The following is a 19,381-nucleotide window of genomic DNA, read 5'->3' as shown; positions in this document are numbered from 1 at the left end:
AGGGGAATCAGAGCCTTCCTGGAGGCAAGTTAACTCCAGCCAGAGGATCTACATGGTCCTGCCCTGTTGAGGGAAATGGCCAAGTCTGGAAGCCCACAGCCCCTCCAGTACTCCACTGGGAGGGGCAGAACTGGCCTGTAAGGGACCATGATGAGACATGCTATGGATCCTGTACGTGTGGAATGACTGGAGAGGCTGCAAGCAGGACTCTGAAACCTCTGGAGAGCAGCTGTGGTCACAAGCAAACACTTCTCTGTCCCTCAGCCTCTCTGAAAAACTGTGCCCACATCTGACTGAATGGGTTCAGAAAATACAGGTTCAGTGTGGACTAGGTGAAAGGAAGGGCTTTTTGAAGGACCATGGGAATGGAGGGCCCATTTTATAATGTCCTGTTTCATAAGAAGCCTTGTTTAGTCTGGCAGAAGAGTGGCTGCAAGGGAACATGACTGCTTTCTAAAAATACAACAAGGAGGGAAACACTGGGGAAAACTATTTAAATGAAAAGCCAATTCTGGTGCAGAAACAGGTGATATAAATTGTCTCAGAAAAAAAATTAGTGCAGATTTGTAACGCATTGAACAGGGAGGTCTAATTGCTGCAGTGTGTTAAGAATGGGGGGCATCCAAACTACTTTTGTGACAAAATTTGACCAGATCCAAACCTCATGAGCAGGTTTGGATCTGCTCATGAGTCTGTTTGTAATAGCAGACAGTGGGACTCACTGCCTCAGAGTTGTTCTGCCTCTGGTGTGTCAGAGGGCAGAGATGCTGTGACCCCCATGCTGTTCTGCCACCAGGGCAGAATTACACTGTTCTTTAAACTGCTTTGATAAACACAGCCTAAATGTTTTCCTCTGCTTTCACAGATTTCTTGTTAATCTCAACACTTTGTCCCGCTGGTGTCCTGGGGCGATACCTTAGATCAGCCAAAGGACCAACGCCTTCTTCTACTCTTCATCTTCTGCTTTTTCCAGCATTGTCTGATACTGCCTCTCAAGTAGCATGCTAGTCCCTCTTCTCCTTTATCTCCATGCTCTCCAATCCATCTGATTTGTCCTTCTTACCTATTTTCTTCTGCCCTGTGCTACATCTGCTCAATCTTCTCTATCATCCTGGATCTCTGATTTCAATTCCCAGCTCTTCTTCCACCATTGTCACTGCTTGTCTCCCACATCTTCCTGAAGAGGGGCTGATATTTGATACTTCTTACTTCCAGCTGATAACACATGGGAATCTGCACCTCACAGATTCCATGGGGAGCGTGTGCCTAACAGGAGTATCACATGATGCAGAACAGAAATTAAACCAGAGCAGATGTACACTGACATAAAGTGTGACTTGAGGGACTACAACTGCTCAATTCTATGAATGGACCATCCCCTACTCCAGAAGACTGCAAGGCTTGTTTTGGGGAACAGAGAAGCACCACAGCTGGGCTAAGGAGGATTTTGCTTGGGAATTTGCCTGCCTTTTTTAGGTGGCAGCCTTCTAGCTGAAAAGGAAGTCCTGGATCCTCAATCCTTTGCTACTTAGCTCCTCCTATGTAGCTCCTCCTCTGGTGTGCAGAGACTCTTTAAATAAGATTTCAGAGTAAACAAAAGAGCAAAACACACTCTGCTCAAGAAAACGTGTCAGCTGAATGTCCACCAGAAGAGCATGATGATCCCATACCCCAGCATGGACACTTAAGGCCTGTTCAGCTGGATGCTCTCCAGGCTCTGCTGGCTGGGTCTCCGCTGGCTCTGCTGGGAATGCAGACACCCAGCTCAGAGGGAAATGCCTGCACACAGCCCAGTTACATTTAACCAATTGAAATGCACGTGCCAAGAGTCACTGGAGATGCCCCAGGGTATCTCAGATGAATTTATAGGACTGTCAGAAATTGCACAGGACCAACAGTGGACTTGTGACCTTGTGAAGCAGGAGCTGTGGTTGTCTAGGACATCTTAAATGGCACAGAAGTTTTACGTGCAGGCAAGTGAATAATGCTGTGTGTGTCTTAATCAGGAGCTGGATTGTGGCTGAAAAGCCAAAATAAAAATTTTCATGGGCAACTGAAGAAACCAAAAAAACTGGTTTTGCAAGCTCCAGAGCTTCAGTGCAGCACTTGCAACTTGATATTGATTCTCCACTAAAACCAACACAGACCTAAATCAAAAGGAAACACTCAAATCTCCAAAGAGAAGCAAAAGCAAAGTCTGAGGGAAAGGCAGGTGACTGTTAATTGAGTTATATCACAGGATACAGTGGCTGAAGACTTTGATACTGTAAACAAGAAAGCAGTGTTAGAAATGGCCTAAACTGAAATAAAACCAACCTTGAATGAAAGCAAAGTGTTTGCTGGCTCAGAGATTTGAAATTAACTTGGCTGCTGATTCAATGGATCAAAAATTGCATTGATCTAATCCCTCTGACTTTCCACTTATGTCCAAAAAAATGTAACTTAAGTACAGCTCGACTGGAAGATTGCTCCCTGAACAATGCTTTCTTTTTCTTTTAATGGAAAATTTCAGCTCAGTTTTTCCAGCAGTCCAAAACATCCTCTGCTTCCCACATTGTGAGATGGCAACAATGCTCAGCTGTCTTTGGCCTGAGTTGTGGCGCCAGGCCAGAAAGTATCTCAAGTTGTGAAAAGTCTTAAATCAACACATTTTACCACTAAAGAGTGAGGAAAAACAGTTTCTAAACTATATGAAATATTCATGTCTAGCATTTGTGAGATACCATCTGGTTAGATCAAACCAAAGCAGAGCTGATAGTGACAGAGAAATGCACTGGGTAGAAAGTGGGGAGTGTTTCATGCCCTATAAAAGAGCACTACAAAAGTAACATCACTTCAGGAACAATTAACTTTTCCAACCAAAAAAAAAATCTGAAATAAAAGTGTTGATCTTTTGGGCCTTTTGTTAGGAAAATAATAATGTACTTCAGATAATATCACGCTTCTCATAAGGGCATTGATAATTCAATTGTAATTTAATAATTGCCTAAATATTAAAGTATCTAAGGAAAAAAGCCAAACCGCCAAATTACTAAACAAGCACTTCTACAGAAGAATAAACAAAGAACAAATGCTGCTGCAGACATTGTGATCTTCCAGCATTTTATATTTATATTCCCAGAAGCAAATATGTCCTTTTATCCCTAAAAGCTTATGTTCATGGTAGCACTTGGGGGACCGGCTCTTTTCTCCTGCAAGAGCTCCTTTTCTGATATAATACCTTGAGACAAATACTTTGCTCTGTTTCTGCCTTCCCTCCCACTTCCAGTCTCTACCAAATGGCAACAGGTTTGCTGTGCCTTGTACAATGGGGCCTTCATGTGCCATTGCAATATAAATAGTGGCAGTACAGGTACAAGTGTGAGGAGAATATGGCTTTGATTATTCAGTTTTACAAGGTCACCCTTGGGTGAAAGGATTGCTGCATAAAACATTGCTGAGCCATCAGTCTGTGGCTGCCTCCTGGTTACATAATAATGTTATTTCAAATGCACTGAAAGTGTTTCAGGCTTTCCCAAAATTGCCAAGTTTGTGGTGCAGTGGAAGATCACTGGTAAAAATGGTCCCACACAGGTGAGTATCAACACAGAGATACTCACAGGGCTGGGCCTTTCCCCACTCTCTCCCTGTTGTTGTTGGCAATTTACCCTTTCCTTTTCTCAAGGTTAATTAAGCTTTGTGCAACTTTGGAGAATAAGGAACTATTGTACCTGGCTCTGTGGAGGAGAAAGACAAAGAAGGTAGAAATTAAATGGCTGCTTGCAGCATGGAGCTGGAATCAGGACCAGGATGCTCTCTTTTCCCTTTCTGCATACCTTGTGATAAAATCCAAATGCTATCCCTTTAACAGCAGTGTCACTCACACGGTAGGGGCTCTGCACTGCCTTTGAGAGCAGGGAAGAGAGCATCAAATGTTCCATCCCACTTAATTTGAGAGCTGCCTATAATAAACATTTGGGAACATGTAAAACAGACAGGTCAAATTACATAGTTACATAAATATCACTGGATTTCTGGTGTTTAGGAATAAAAGGTTTTCATCTGTTCAGTTTAAAAGTGCCTAAAACATCCATGCACTGTGTTAAAAACTAATATTAAGTGCTTTTCTTTTTGTACTTTCCAAAAGCTTAGCTAGAGACAATTTGGACACAGGATGACAAAACTTCTCCTTAATAACATAAATATCCATGCACAAATAATTTGACACGGTGAGCCATTGCAAAATATTTTATATTCACTAAAATGACAGTCCTTATCTAGTTCTTATCCACAGAAACTCTTGAAGAAACAATCCATTGCCCTTTAAAAGCCCCTCTCAATTCCTCATTTTCCCATCCATCTTATTTATAGCTCTGTCTTTGTAAAGCACTCCAGGATCTACGAATGAGAAGTGCTTAAAAACCTCCATGAGAGCCAGGATTTGAAATCAGCAGCACTTATGGATGCTATGCATATGAAGGGAAGGCCTGAGTGCAACAACCTCAGCATTCAAAATCAACCCCACATCCCTGTCCTCATCAACAGCTTTGCTTTAAACCAGCCCTCACTCGACATCTGTACAAATGCACCAAAATGCCTCTTAGCCCTTCTCCCACTTTTCGACAGGCGTTTCACTGTGTCTGTGAGCAGGGATCCTCCCTCCCTGTTTTCCCTCATTGCACAATTGGCTTTCCATGGGCCCCTTTGGCAGCTCCTGCCCTTTTGGAAAGCAGAGTTCATTCCTCCCCTCCTCTTTCAGCCCTGCATTGAGGAGGAGCTCTGTGGCAGGGACTTGAAGCAGCAGAATGTCAATGCTAGAAGTGGCCTTTCTCATGGAAATCAGGTGCAGGAGCCTGGCATTTTCTGTGCAAGAATGAGAGATGGTGGTGGGTTGTGGTTTTTTTGCCCCCTCCCTTTCTGGAAGATTATAATTGAACTGATGAGCTCTGGCTCTCTCATGCCTTTTGGGTGCCAGATCTTTCCTCAAGACTGATTTCTCCATCTCCTCCCTCACCTACATTGTTGTGCCATCTCCTTTCGTCACGTCCAATTAGTCATTATGGGCTTATCTTGGCTTTTTTTAAGATTTCACGGATAAAAATGCCACAGTGTATTTGGTTTGAATTTACTCACGCTGAGGACTGTATTTATGTCTCCCACAAACACTGATTACACTGCTTGACCCCTGGGGAAAAAAGAAAGGGCTCTGCTTGCTAAACTGGGGAGCAACAGGAGATGTGAAGAAAGGAAACACTGTGGTCATACTGACATATCCCTGCTGGCCCATTTATTTATGCCCTTCCTAAAAGTTTGCTTTTCGAAGTTTTCCTCTTGATTTGGGGGTTGGTAATATGGACACTGCACTTTTTCAGCACTAAAAATATGAAGGTGCAAGTCCTGGTGTCTTGATATGCAGTTTATCCTGGCTGGCAGGCACATCCAGCCCGGACGGTTGTCTTAGAACAAGACACCTTGTTCTTAGAATAAGGTACCTTAGAATAAGGTCACTCCTGGCTGCTCCTGGCTGGCCAAACTCATGCCCTTCACAGCCCTGCAAGCTGGCCACAGTCAGGCTCATGGCTTGGAGGCTGGAATTAAAGGAAGCCATGAAAAGGCAAATTCCAGCAGAGCTGGCACCTGCCACAACCACTGTGCAAAGCCAGCAGATGCACATATGGCCCCCCAGGACAGGCTGGAGTCACCCTCACTACTCACCACACAAGAGCTGCCTTCCACCCAAACAATCCTGCTCTGAACAGCAGCCAGTTACAGTGTTTTCACAGAATCACAGAATATTCTGATTTGTAAGGGACCCACAAAGATCACTAAGCCCAGCCCTTAAGTGAATGGCCCGTACAGGTATGGAACCCACAACCACAGCATCACCAGCCAGTAACACAACACTGAATCTACTTGGGCTGATAAGAAATAAGCCATGTCACAAATTCAGTGATAGCTAAAAATGTCTCTTTAAAATTATTTCCTTATTAAAATTCTGCCTTTAAATGAGCAAGACCCACATCATGCATGAATTCACACAGCAGATCCTGGTCATGCCATGATAGGATTTAAACTGGTTTTTTAATACTCTGGAAGAAAGGCATTGTGCATTTCAAAGGCAGGAAAACTCTATTCATGCCCTTTTATCCACCTTCAGGAAAGGTTTGATGAACACACCTCAGCTTGTATTTTTGATGAATGTAGGACTATATTTCTGAATGAATATTCTAGTTAAAATCATTTGAAATTTGTCACAGCTCCAAAAATGACAGCAAGTGGCACACATAAAGCATGCAGTGTGTTCTGCATGTCGGGCAGATGAAAGGCAGTGTAATTGCTAATTGATAGTGTATTTAAATATCATGCCTGCCTACTTATCTTGACTTAAAGTCTGAAATATGTAACATGCTGATAATGCACACACCTTTCATGAAACAAAGTACAAACCCAGAGTCAAACACTGACCTTACACACGTTGCAAGCTGCACGTGCTCACAGCTGACAAGTGTTTGAAGCAAAGCATTTACACATAAAACATTTATGCAGACATTGTGCACTGAGGCATTGAAATATGCAGCCTTCCATATGTTATACATATTACATATATGATTTCTATGCCAAGTATTTTGGGAAAAGAAAAAGCAATTACCCATATGTTCTCTAAACAATGGGAACGTGCTGTAAGTTGTGGCACTGGAGAGGCAGCTTGATCCCTGGGGAATATTTAAGTGCCATGGCATGTGGAAGAACACTAGAGATGGAAAGGAGCAGGCAAACTGTGATGGCACGAGCTGGGTTTGTGTAAACGTGTGCATAGAAAAGGCAGCATTTAAAATCACAGAACAGAACCAGATAGAATCAAAGAGAACATGCTGAGTTGGAAGGGAACACCAAGGACCACTGAGCCCAATTCCTGCACAGCACAATCCCCAAGAGTCACGCCATGTGCCTGGGAGCCTGGTCCAAACTCTTCTAGAGCTCTATCAGGCTTGGTGCTGGGACCACTTTCCTGGAGAGCCGGTTCCAGTGCCCAGCCCCCCTCTGGGTGAAGAACCTTTTCCTGATATCCAACCTAAAGCTGCACTGACACAGCTTCAGGCCATCCTCTTGGCTCCTGTCACTGTCACCTGAGAGGGGAGATTGATACTGCTCCTTGTGAGGAAGCTGCACAACGAGGGCTCCTCTCAGCATCCTCCAGGCTGAACAGAGCAAATAACCTCGGCCACATCTCGTATGGCTTCTCCTCCAAACCCTTCACCACCCTCATGGCGCTTCTTTGGATACTTTCTAATGGCCTAATGGCTTTATATTGTGGCACCCAGGACTGCCCCCAGCACTCGAGGTGCGGCCGCCCTAGTGCAGAGCAGAGTGGGACAATCCCCTTGCCTGGCTGGCTGTGCTGTCCCCGGTACTCCAGGACACGGCTGTCCCTCCTGGCTGCCAGGGCACTCATGTCCAACCTGCCATGGACCCGGACCCCGCATTCCCTCTGTCCCTGCAGAGAGAGGGAAGCTCTGACTCCATGAGAACTGAGGGCTCGCGCTCCCACACCCTGCACTCCCCGGGCACAGCTGCCCACAGGGACACCAGAGTGTCCCCGGCATTCAAATCCTGCAGCCGACAGCAGCTCTGCTCCAGGGCTTGCTAAAAAAAAAATAAAATTAAAAAAAAAAAAATTACGCCCAAGGGCTTTGCTCTGTAACTGCCTCAGAATCCTGATTGTGCACTAGGCTGTGGGGGGGGAAAAGAATATACAGATATATACACATATATATACACACACACACACACATATATATATATACACACAAATATACGCACACACACATATATATACACAAATATAATATAAATATATGTAATATCAATATTATGTATTTATTATGGGCTCTGTGCCCTGTGGGTGACTTCGGGGAGCGGGGCCAGGCCACCCCCGGCGCACGCTCATTGGCCGCGAGGGGCGCGCGGCCCCGCCCCTCCCACCGCCGGCGCGTGCGCGCGCGCGCGGGGTTGGAGGGCGGGGCCATGGGAGGGCGGGGATTGGTTGCCATGGCGGTGACGTTAGAGGGTGCCGGGGACGGGCGGCGGAGACACGGAAAGGTCAAACGGGAGGCGAGGGTAGCGAGCGCGGCGGGGCCGTGGTGGCGGCAGCGGGGCACGGCCGGGTACGGCCGCTCCGGGGAGACCCGCGGGACCCACCGGCCGGGCGATGCAGCCCCTCGGTCCCCGCCGCCTCCCCGCACAGGTACGGCAGGAGCGGCGCTCTGGGGCCGAGCTTGGGGCGGGGGACAGGCGGCGAGGAGGGTGCCAGGGCTGGGTCGGTGAGCGCCTGTCGGAGGAGCCCGGGCTGTGGGGTCGCGGCCGGCCCCGGCGGTGGGGTAGCTGGGCGCGGGCTCCCTGCGCTCTGCGGGGTCGGACGGGAGCCCCGCACGCTCCCGGTGTCCCCCCGTGCCGGGTCCTTCCCCCGCCGAGCCCCCGGGGCTGCGACCCCGGCACCGTGACCCCCGTGACCCGCTAACACAAGTTGGGATTTTTGGTTTTTGTTGTTGTTTTGTTTTTTTTTTTCCCTCGGGGCCTTAGAGAGCGCTGCGCCCCGCCCCGGCCCCCAGCTTTGCATAACTTGTCTCCCAGTTGTCTGTCCCTTCCTCGCTGCACTTTGCCCTTCCCGGTGGTCTGTGGCGTGAGGGAGTGAAACTATTCAAGGACTGGGTTTTGCTTCTATAGAGAAAGAGCTGGGTCACAAGCGAGGCAAGCTATCTAATAATATACATATATATATATGTATATTCCTTTTTCCCCCCACAGCAGCTCAATGTACAAGCAGGATTCTGTGACAGTACAGAACAAGGCCCTTGGGTGTGATTTTTTTTTTTTTTTAGCAAACCCTGGAGCAGAGATGCTATTAGCATGTAGAGTTTGAATGCCACAGGCAGTCTGTTGTCTCTTCCTGCTGAAAGGATAATTTAGAGGAGCAACAATGACTCATTAATAGAAAGTATTAGTTGCAGGAAGGCAAAACCAGGTGAAGTTTCTTACTTTGCCACAGACTTACTCTGTGACCTTGGATCGGTCTTTCTGCACCAGTCAACCCTGTTGTGTTTGCTTATGAATTGGGAATAGCGGTGCTTTCCAAAAGCGTTCTCTGAATAAACATACTAATGACTGTGAAATGCTTATCTGCTGCAGTAATAAAGGGTAGATAGTGATGCTATTTCTATCACAGAAGCAGAAAGGCTCTAGCCAGGATGTGAACTGTAGGAGCCACGCTTTGATGGAAATAAGAGCTTGCTTAAAAAGACATTTAATAACCTGTGATGTTGCATGATTTGCACTGTGGTCATCTTGCATTTCATATTTTGATGTAGTGTGTGCTTTCAAAGAGCTGCTATTCCATACTGCAAATACTTTATGGGTGGCTTTTTTTTTCCACTTCTGTTTGGAACAAACCTGTGTGGTGTCCTCTTCCACTGCTAAGGAAACCCTGTGAATTTCTAATGTAGCAGATTATCTCTGATAGTTGACATCTCTGAACTACATGGTGCTTTTGAAAGGAAATACGAAGGGAGTGACAATAAGTTCATTATGATTGTAATAAAAGGCAATGTTAGTTTTAGGAGCAGTATTTTTCCCCTCACGTTACTGGATGCTCTCTGTGGAAAATCAGAATGGTTCCAGTATTTCATAGGTAAAAACCTAAATACAGGAGTGCAGGACTTGAGTGTCCTGGTTCGCACACTGCTCTGAAGTGCAGCCACTGCAATAACAAATGGAAGCAGCCAAACACAGAGCTGGGAGTTGCTGCTGCAAATCCTGACCTGAGTGAAAAAAGTTTTCTCTCTTTACAGTTTTGCTTAATACTGATTTGTGCAGCTAGACTAGTCATGTTTTTTTCTATTTTTTTTTAATATATTGTATAAGGTTACACCAGGAAGAAGCAATGCTTGCCTCATACATTGGGGATTTTTTGAAAGTAATTCGATATATAGTGTCTCACTTACCTACTCAATTTAATATTAAACTTCCATAATCAGATTAATATTAAGTAGGAAAACTTTTGTGATGAAGAAGAGGTAAGGACAGCCCAGCTGAGTTTGGTTTGGGTTTTGTGGTTTTTTCTTTTTTTTTTAATGAACCTGAGAAGCTGCTCTGGTAGAATGGCAATTCAATGTTAATTCTTAATATGTAGGTGCCCTGGAAAAATCAAATACCTGGTTTCATAGCTACCCTTAGGCATCTTCAATTTATGCAAGCAGGGCTCACTGAGTAACTACTGTAAGTCTCATTGACCTTAGTAGCTTTGCAGAGGTCATGTTTTAAAACGGGTAAGTTGTGCTTGAACTATTTTCTCAGTAAGTATTAGGAGCAAGTGTTTGTTTACACAATTACACGCTTTTTCCAGTTCTCCATTACATTTTCTGTTTTTCTTTAGATTCTTGCTCATCTAAAAGAAAGGTCTCATTAGGAACACAGGTTTTTGAAAACAAGTTCCTTTTCAAGATGAGGCTGTAGCAGATCAGACTGTGAGGTTTTACAAACAGCCAGAAAGGCCCGTGTTGGGTTCAGAGGAACTTGGCCAGCACAAGCTGAACGTACACGAGTGACATCAGCATTTTCTGAGCCATTTATGCTGTTCACTTGTGCTGGTTCCCAGCAGTGCCTTGTGTCTTATGTAAGCTCACACTGTACATCCTGTCCTGCTGTTCTCATGCATGATAATTCACTGGCGTTATCTTACGGGAGGGCTTGAGAGCTGCTGCTCCTCTCAAATGTCTGTGTGCAAGTTTCCTATGAGCCAGGAGCACAACAGTGTCCTAGGAGACATCAGAGGAACAACTTGGAGTGAGACACAGCTTGTCCCCTGCTCCTTTTGGTAATAGAGCTGTAACCCCTGCGAAGTCATGTGGCAGAGGTTTTACTGGACTGAAGCCTTGATCTGTATCATATGTAGATGGGCCACTAATGCAGTTTTGATGGCTGGTGATAAAACAGCCATAAAACCCAAAGGACTTCAGTGTCAACAGAAGCCTCGATAATGCTAAGACTGGAAAATACAGGCTTTTATTACACTGTCACTGCACACTTCTTGTTACAAGGTCTTTGGGAGGAATTGTGTCTTCAGATACTGATCCTTCAAACTTGTCCTTGCAGTTAACATTTAATCATGTGTAATGAAAGTGCTGCCACTTGATGGGTGAAATTGTAACAAACCCTCCATTATAAGCACTAAACCCAAATATTTCTTCTGTTTTTCCTGCTTGCTAAATCTAACTGAAACCTGCTGACATAAAATCCTGCAGTAAAGCAATGTGCATAATCTAGTTCTAAGTAAACAGAGCACCTTCTTTGAACAGTGTCTAATGTTTCATATTTCAGTCTCTTTTGTTAGTGCTGTAGCAGTGTGAGGGAGCCAAATTCCTGATTACCTGTCTTGGTGAACGTGGTTGTCCTTGTCTGACTCCATGGCTTGTTTGGAGCAGCTAGAAAGTTTCCTTATGAGTACTAATCTGGCACAGCCTTCTACAAGACTGTGAAATTTATAGCTCTGTAGGAAACCACCTACAGAGGGAAGAAGGGTTGACCTGGAGGAGAAGTGCACCTGGAGAGGAGTGCTGATGTTCCCTGTGGAAGTCACAGAAATCTTTCCTGTGGCTTGCTCTGTACTGCACAAAACAGTTTGTCGTGGTAGTGGAGAAACAAGAGGAATGCAAGACATGACAAGGGGACTGGTTATCTAAAAAGGAACAGGTGCAGTCCTTAGACACCAAACAGATTCCTTTAAATAAGCTGTTCTTGCAAGTTTAAGGACGTTTATTGGCAAAAGAGAAAGAGAGAAACTTGAAATTATATTTTGAGAAGGAAATGGAGTTATCACTGTTACGTTTATTGACCAAAGAGAGGGATGCATGGACTTTTCTTAGTGCTTTTGTTATTTATGGAGGATATGCAAATCTGTTTTAAAACCATATACAGGAGAATAGGCAGAAATGAAGTTGTATTTTAGAGCCTTGTAGCAGCTGTAAGAATAAATGTCATAAAAAATCAGCAAACTCCTCCAAAATCCCCAAGCTTCAAAAGTGCCTTCACATGACACATTCTGGATTCTGTTAATTATATTTTATTGTGTGACAGATAGTTATGTAAATATAAAGGTCCACATATATGTGGTGATGAATCAGTAGCTTTTTTAGTCCATGTGGGCAAATAAAATGTGGTCTGGATGCTTAAGTCTGCTAAAATATTTATAAGAGGGCTGGCTCTTGGAAAAAGTTTCCCACCGGATGCAGTGGGTGTCAGGTCTAAAGGTCAGCAGCAGAGAGTAAAGAGAAGAATCTTTTGCATTTATTTTTCTCCACATTTTTCAAACAAGCATTGTGTAAAGAAGCAGAGAATCTTTCTTCCTAAATTTCCAAGTGCTAACAGGCACTTGGAGGTTTGTTCATACTTCAGCTGTTTGTTGTGAGCTTCTTTCTTTAAGAGAGAGGAAAAAAATCCCAAACCCCCAGTGCAGTTAATACATTCATGAACTCTTAGCACGGAAGTTCCTGGTGTAAGTCATAAAAGCCAGATGGAGTTTTAAGTGACTGTCATGTACAACTTGGGGAATGAACATTCCTGCTACTAATAAAGGGCCAGATTGGAGCTACGTAATTAATCCCAGTGTCCTTTTCAGTGCATGATGAGATTTGGCTGTAACAGCCATGGAGCTAATAGAGACAACTGTCAGGTCCTGTGAAGCTGTGGATTGTTTGTCTAAAATAAAAATACCTGTGTGCTTACTCTGGTATGTATCTTCCGGTGATTAGTGCTCAAATTGCAGTTTATATGGGGAAAAAAATCAATGTGAATAGTGGGTTTGTTTGAATCCATCCCGTCTTAAATATGTATGTAAATATATTTATACATATATTTAATAAGTATAATTTATCTGCATGCATATAATATAAATATATAAGTGGTTTTAAAGCAAAAGATAAATATATAGGTGTTACATGCAAAACCTTTTCTAAATTTGAGTTGATTTGAAATGTAATGGTCTTACAATGAAGTTTATCAGTCAGTCTTACAATGAAGTTTATTCCCTCTGTGTAGCAGTGTCCTGAAGGAAGTGTGCAGAAAAGTGCCAAAAAACCCCCTTATGAGATGGCACAAAGTCTGTGTCAGATAGAGACAGGAGGAGGAGTGGGCAGATGGCAGTCAGTACAGAACACGTGAATAATCAGATTGAGAACAAGCTGAATAGACTGGCAGTGTGCTGTTGCATGCTGCTGCATTTTGGGGACATGCTGGGGATTTTTTCTGTTGTGATCACTGTTCCATACTCAGGAGAGGTAAAAATCTTCAAGCTAGAAGTATGTATGAGGGTGAAGGCATGCCCACCAGAGTCAGGGGAACTTCTGGGAGAGGGAAAGGTCAGTGCTTTTCAGAACTATCAGGACTGGAAAACATTAAAAAAATCTCTTCAATTTGTTATAGACTTCATGTGCAAGTTTATTCAGATCTACCTTTGGCACGCATCACATGGAATAATATTAAAATGATCCAAAATCTTAGTGCCTGATCTTCTGGGATGACAGATTTGTTTCTTTTTCTGAAAAGGTCTGAAAGGTAGTAAGACTTATTTGTGATAAATTGTTAACATAACTTACTTTATCTAATTTATTGGAGAACTCTTTGGGTGGCTGTGTGGCCTGAGTGTTCATTGCCTGGCTCAGTGGCCTTTTCCAGATTGTTGGTTGGATGCCCTGTTGGAGTGTGGGATGGGAAGAAGAGCAGAAGGGATGGCTGCACTGGTGAATGATTGATCCTGTAACCTCTTGTGCAATGAAAAGGATTGTAGAAAAAAATAAATCCAGAAATACAACAAAAAAAGCCCTCCTTCCTTACTGATTCTTACTTGAAAAAGGTTATAATATCAATTTATAATAATAATAAGGTATACATATGGAAAAGAGTGTATAGAATCTAGCTGATCAATAATAACTTAGTTCTGTTTGTATTTGTTTCAAAATGTTCCTGCTTTCTTCTTTCTCAGAAAGTTCCATAGGCTAGAAGAGTAGTGAACTGGTCTAACTGGAGAATGCCCTACTTCTCAAAAAAGAGGCATTGTCTGAGCTGGCATTTGAATGGAAGGATCACAACACACCTTTCAGTTTAAAATTTATTTAGTTCAGATAATTTTGCATGCCTGCAGTTATCCTTTAGTAATAACAGTTTGTTCCTTATACACTGTCTTAGCATTCCTCAGTCTGAGCAACAGCAGTAAAGAGTTTAACAGCACAAGAAGGTAGAGCAAATGTGGTCTGTATTTTTTGCAGAAGTGAAGGTTAGAAAGATAAAGCGAAAATGATTAAAATATTCACAAGAAGTGCCCTAGATAAGATTGTTTCTTGTCTGAGGGCATGAGGAATCCTGTGGGAATGAGGAAGGTAAAAGGCTGTTTAATTCTGATGTTTCACACTGAATCAACATGTTAGATATCAAAGTGGTATTAGTGAAATTTGTAAGAACATGGACATTTTATGTAAAGAATAGAGAAATAAAGTAAGTTAGTCCAAACCAAATCCTTTGCTGTATCCGAGCTATGCAGAGAATGAACATTGGAGGCTTAACGTGAGTATAATGAATCAAACTGCCAGCTGAGCCTCAGAGGCTTTATTCATGCACTTCATTGTTCTCTCTGCAGCTCCAGCAGGGTTCAGCCAAACGCAGGGCTGTCATTCTGCAGATGTTCAGAGTGTTTCCAGTGTTCTGGGGGCTGAGCTGGTGGCTCTGTGTTGTCCCCTCTGCTCCGTGTGGCCTGCTCTGACTTCCATGGGGGCTCTCACACGCAGAGATCACAGTGTGAGTTTGCAGGTTTGGGTGAGTGGGGAGCTGTACTGTTGTGTACTGTTGATAATTCCAGAAAAGGCTCAGATTTGTAGCTTCTGGAAAGTGCTTTTTGGCAGCAGAAGATGCCCTGCTGACTCTCTGCAGCTTGGCAGAAAATGTTCCTCAGCACATGAGCTTCCAAAGCACCTCTCTCAGGGTACTTCTTGGGGCTGCTGGCACAGAGCAGGTTTTTAGCCTTCACCAAACTGTCTCCTTTCCCTGTGTCCTCAGTACCAGGCAAACAAAATAGTGAAACAGAAGGCAGACTTGTTCAATAAGATTGAAATGGGAAACAAAAGGGTAAAAGCAGAACAGACAGAAAATTGTGTTCTGGTTTAACACATGGTGACACAGCTGGGTGTTCTTACCTAGAGTTCCAAAGCATTCTTCATTTGATTTCAGCTTGTCTCTGCTGTTGGGCCTGACAAGACAGTAGTGTGAACTTTAAGTACTCAAAGTTAAAATTGCTGAGTTTTCCATCACATCTTCCTTTCTTTTGCCTCATCCTCACTCGGGCTCTGGCTGGAGATGGCACCTTTGTGTTGAAAGAGTTGCTTTTCCATTCTATCTGTATTCATTTTGCTGGCTGGCTGGTCCATATTTGATATGCGTCAGTACTTTAATGAACATGCTTGCAACATGCTCATATGATTAGTGTAGTGTGTTTTGTTAACTCCATGTTTTCTGGGAGTATCTTGAGCATTTTATAGAGATCTCATGTGATACATTTTTAGCCCTGCTGATAAACTTTAACTAAATTATCTGATTATATACAGATTATGCTTGTAAATAAATATTCTTTCTCATCTTCTCCCTAGTCTGCTTCTTTAGGAGTTCTGCTTATCTTAAATTATTGTTCAGTAAACTTACCCAGTAAAACTTTAACTTGAAAACAATCAATATTCCACTCACTTGTAGAAGACTAAGTAAACACATTTTTTCCTATCAAATTAGGTTAAGATAAGAAATACTACAGCTAACTAATTTTTAATATTAGTTTGACAGGTGTATGCTTTATCCCAGTACAACAAAGGCATGTTGTTCAGGAATGTTGTTCTTGGCAGTGGTTCTGTGAGCATAACCCTTGGATCTCCCTGTAGGTCAAGGACAAATTTCACAGAGCCCTTTGCAGTGGGATAACCAAGCTGTCTGCTCACAGGATCAGGTACTTTCAGGTCACTGGAACATTGGGAATGTTCTGGTTTCAGGGCAGCCAGTTTTTCTGCAACCTGGCCCTCATCTGTTCTGAATATATCAAGGGAGTATTTCAAGGAAATGGTAAGGAAGGTGAAGGTGACTTCTAGGGCCTTGTGAAGATTGGTGTGCATATCTCTAGCTGGACGGAATTTGTAGTGTTGAAACTTGACTCAGCTGTGATACAGGACAGATTCTTCTTTTACAAGGAAATCTGTGATATTTTCTTAAACTACTCATCTGTTAATTTTGAGTTCCTTTCTTTTTTTGATTACTCTGACTTGAAAAAAGAGTTTCCACATATGATCTAATGATTTAATATTTTTAATTACAAAATAAATGTAGTAGTTTATATCCTCAGATATTATATGATTAGGCACGATTGTTTGGTCTTGCATTCTTCATTTGATTTCAGCTTGCATGACTGCTTTGAGTTCAGAAACCTAATTAAAATTTTATTATGAGTTTTTTGTTTTGAATATGGTGACTGAATTACTTGTCTTGATAAACACACCAGTTAGATCAGAATCTGCTAAGCTGATGTTTCAGTTAAGAGTCAGGTTATGCCAAATATTAACTAGAAGCAGTAAAATCCCATCTAAGTATAATCAATCTGTGTACCTTAACATTCCTTGGTTCTAACAGACTGAGGAAGCTGTGATTCTGTATGTTAATGTGAAGTTGCCTATTGCAAGATCAGGGAGAAGTTTGGTTTGTTTGTTGCTCTTTCTTACACAACATGAACTTCAGTGTGAAGTTCCTTCTTGTAGTTAATGGTACCTGACTTCTTGCTTATGCAGAAATTAAGGAACAAGACCTTTATTTGCACAGCTTGAATTGCAGTAATGTGTAATACTACTTGTAAATGTCTCCTGACAGTATCAGACACCCCAGTAAAACCAAACCTCTACTGCAATTTTCAAAGACTCTTAATCATTAATTTATTTTAGGGGGGGTGGTGGGAAAGGGGAAATGTTTTCTTAAGTTGCCTGCTTTAAATGAGGTGACTACTAGTTTTCTGTCAGTTTGCTGGTACACTACAAATCTATTTCTTAATAGTTTAGGCAGTTTATAATCTGCTGGTAATTTGAACTATGTGGCTGTTTGCTTCAGTCATTTATTCTCCCTCTGTAGAATCAAGTTATTTTAGCTGTCTGGTTAATCTTTGCACAGATGGGACTTGCAGGTCATTGGAGGCTGAAGCACTGTGGTGTACAGGCTATTGATAACTCTCTGGTGTTTCCTGTCTTTCAAGCTACTGGTTTAAGTTTGTAAATATAATTAGTTTGAGGTGTTGTACTTTTAAGTAGTATTTTAGTTAAGTTGGTATTTGCAAGAATAAATATTAGCTTTCACTTGTGTACAGAGCTCGACAGATTTTGCCAACTCTGATTCTCTGTTTCCTGCATTTAAGTGGAGCCTAAGGCAGCTGACTGTGGCTTTGTGCAAGAGTGGTAAGTTTTGGTGCTTGAGTTTATTATATACAAATGACTCAAAGTCTGTGTTTGCAGCATTTCCTTAAGTGTGCATTTGTAGGTCTCATTGTACAGGTCAACTTTTACCAATTTTCACAAAACCTACTTGTTCTAGAAATGCTACTGCTGATGCTTTCTGCTCTAGCACCAGCTATATTTGAATGTTTCACTTTGAAAGATTACAAACTACACATGAAATTGTCTTTTTTTAATGGAATTGATTGCTGAGAGGAATTTTTTGATGTTTTTACAGCATTTCTGTTGAGCTAATATGGTCTTAGCTCTTTCAACAGGTGAAATAAGTCTTAAGGACTGTTGCATCCTTGCACTTCAAACCTCTTTCAGGGAACAAGTCTGGTTCATGAACTGAGTATGGCAGGATTCCTATGAGGAGCCATATGTTTGCTTATTTTTCTATTTTTGTAAACATTATATATGCAAATATGGTGAAATGAAGTGGGCAGCTTTAATTAATTTCTTTAGCCGATTTATTATGCTTGATGCCTAACTTTAATGAGCCTTATTTCAGGCTCTTATATGGAAAATAAAATCTGTAGTGCCGAAACTCCAGATTTAATGACATTTTTGTGTGGGAGCTCTACTCTTGGGCTTGGCTTGCATCACTCATGCTAATTCTGCAGAGCTGTACCCTTGACCTGATGAAGTAGGTGATACTCATGTGTCAGCAGCCTGTGTGTCATTTCCAGTCAGTGAAGGAGGACAGAACCACATCCTTGGCTGGAGGTTTTTCACAGATATTTTTCAGGAATATTAATATTCAGCAACATGTTATACCAGCAAAGTCTTCAAGGGAATTTTTGCCTGAGGTGCTTTAAGATGCTTCTGGTTACTCAGAAAGGTTTTTGTGTATTCTTGTGTTCCTTTGGTTTCCCTTGGCCTCCCCAAGGGCTGGGTGCTTTCAGGACTAACCTGCACTGTACCAAGTACTGGCAAGTGGAGCTTTGGGAACAGAAAACAGACTTGGGACTCCTTCCAGCATTTAGGGAAAGTGATTGCTGTGGAATTGCTCAGCTGATTTCCATGGAGGTGGAGTCTGCTGACTGTGTTTGGCACAGAAGCCTGTGGGAAGAGCTCCATGTTAATGTGCAGTGTTAACAAAAGAGGCTGAAGGACAGTGTTCAGACTTGCAGTGGGGGTAAGCTTCAATGCGGAGACTGAAAAGCAACTTGATGTTCCTCTGCTGATTTGTTGGTTTTTTTTTTCCCAAGTGTCAGGTTGCTCTTGCAAGGCAGGGAAGTATTGAAGCTGCATCTAAATGGTTGCAAAATTAATGCTACCTTTAAGGAAGTGTGGTTTTGCCAAATTAATTTGTTGTTTACTCTTTCTCTGAGATCTACATCTTGTTATTTTACTGTTCCCCACTGAAAATGTTGATACCAAATGTCTTAGGTATTTCTGTATTTTTAGGGAGCCAGGGGAAGGAAAGGTTCTGCTGTGGTTAAACATTTTCACCTATCTTGGTTTAGGACTGCATCACCACCAACACAGGCAGTCCTGGCCCATGCAGTACCTTCCTGATTGAACTGCTCTCCAGTGATTGGAATCATCTGCCTTCTCTTGCAGAAAACTCATCTTTTTTCCTCTATTTTTTTCCCCAGGATAATTTTGCAGCTAATATAGTGGTTGTCCAAGTAAATTGCATCATGAAGTCCAAAAATTCCTGGAGCAGTAGAGGAAGTAGGAATCCCTCGGCTGGAAGACAGAGAACATGACTACCCTTCTGTCACAGTGCTTTTGTTCAATTTAAACCATCCTGAAAGTGTACCAGTAGTCAGCCTCTGTGGTGTGAGTATTCTTTGCATGCCTTTGGAACAGTCATTGTGCAACAGCCTCCCTCATTAAGA

The sequence above is a fragment of the Ammospiza nelsoni genome, chromosome 1 (assembly GCF_027579445.1).
Source record: "Ammospiza nelsoni isolate bAmmNel1 chromosome 1, bAmmNel1.pri, whole genome shotgun sequence".
NCBI classification, from domain to species: domain Eukaryota; kingdom Metazoa; phylum Chordata; class Aves; order Passeriformes; family Passerellidae; genus Ammospiza; species Ammospiza nelsoni.
Note: the sequence above shows the minus strand (reverse complement) of the source record.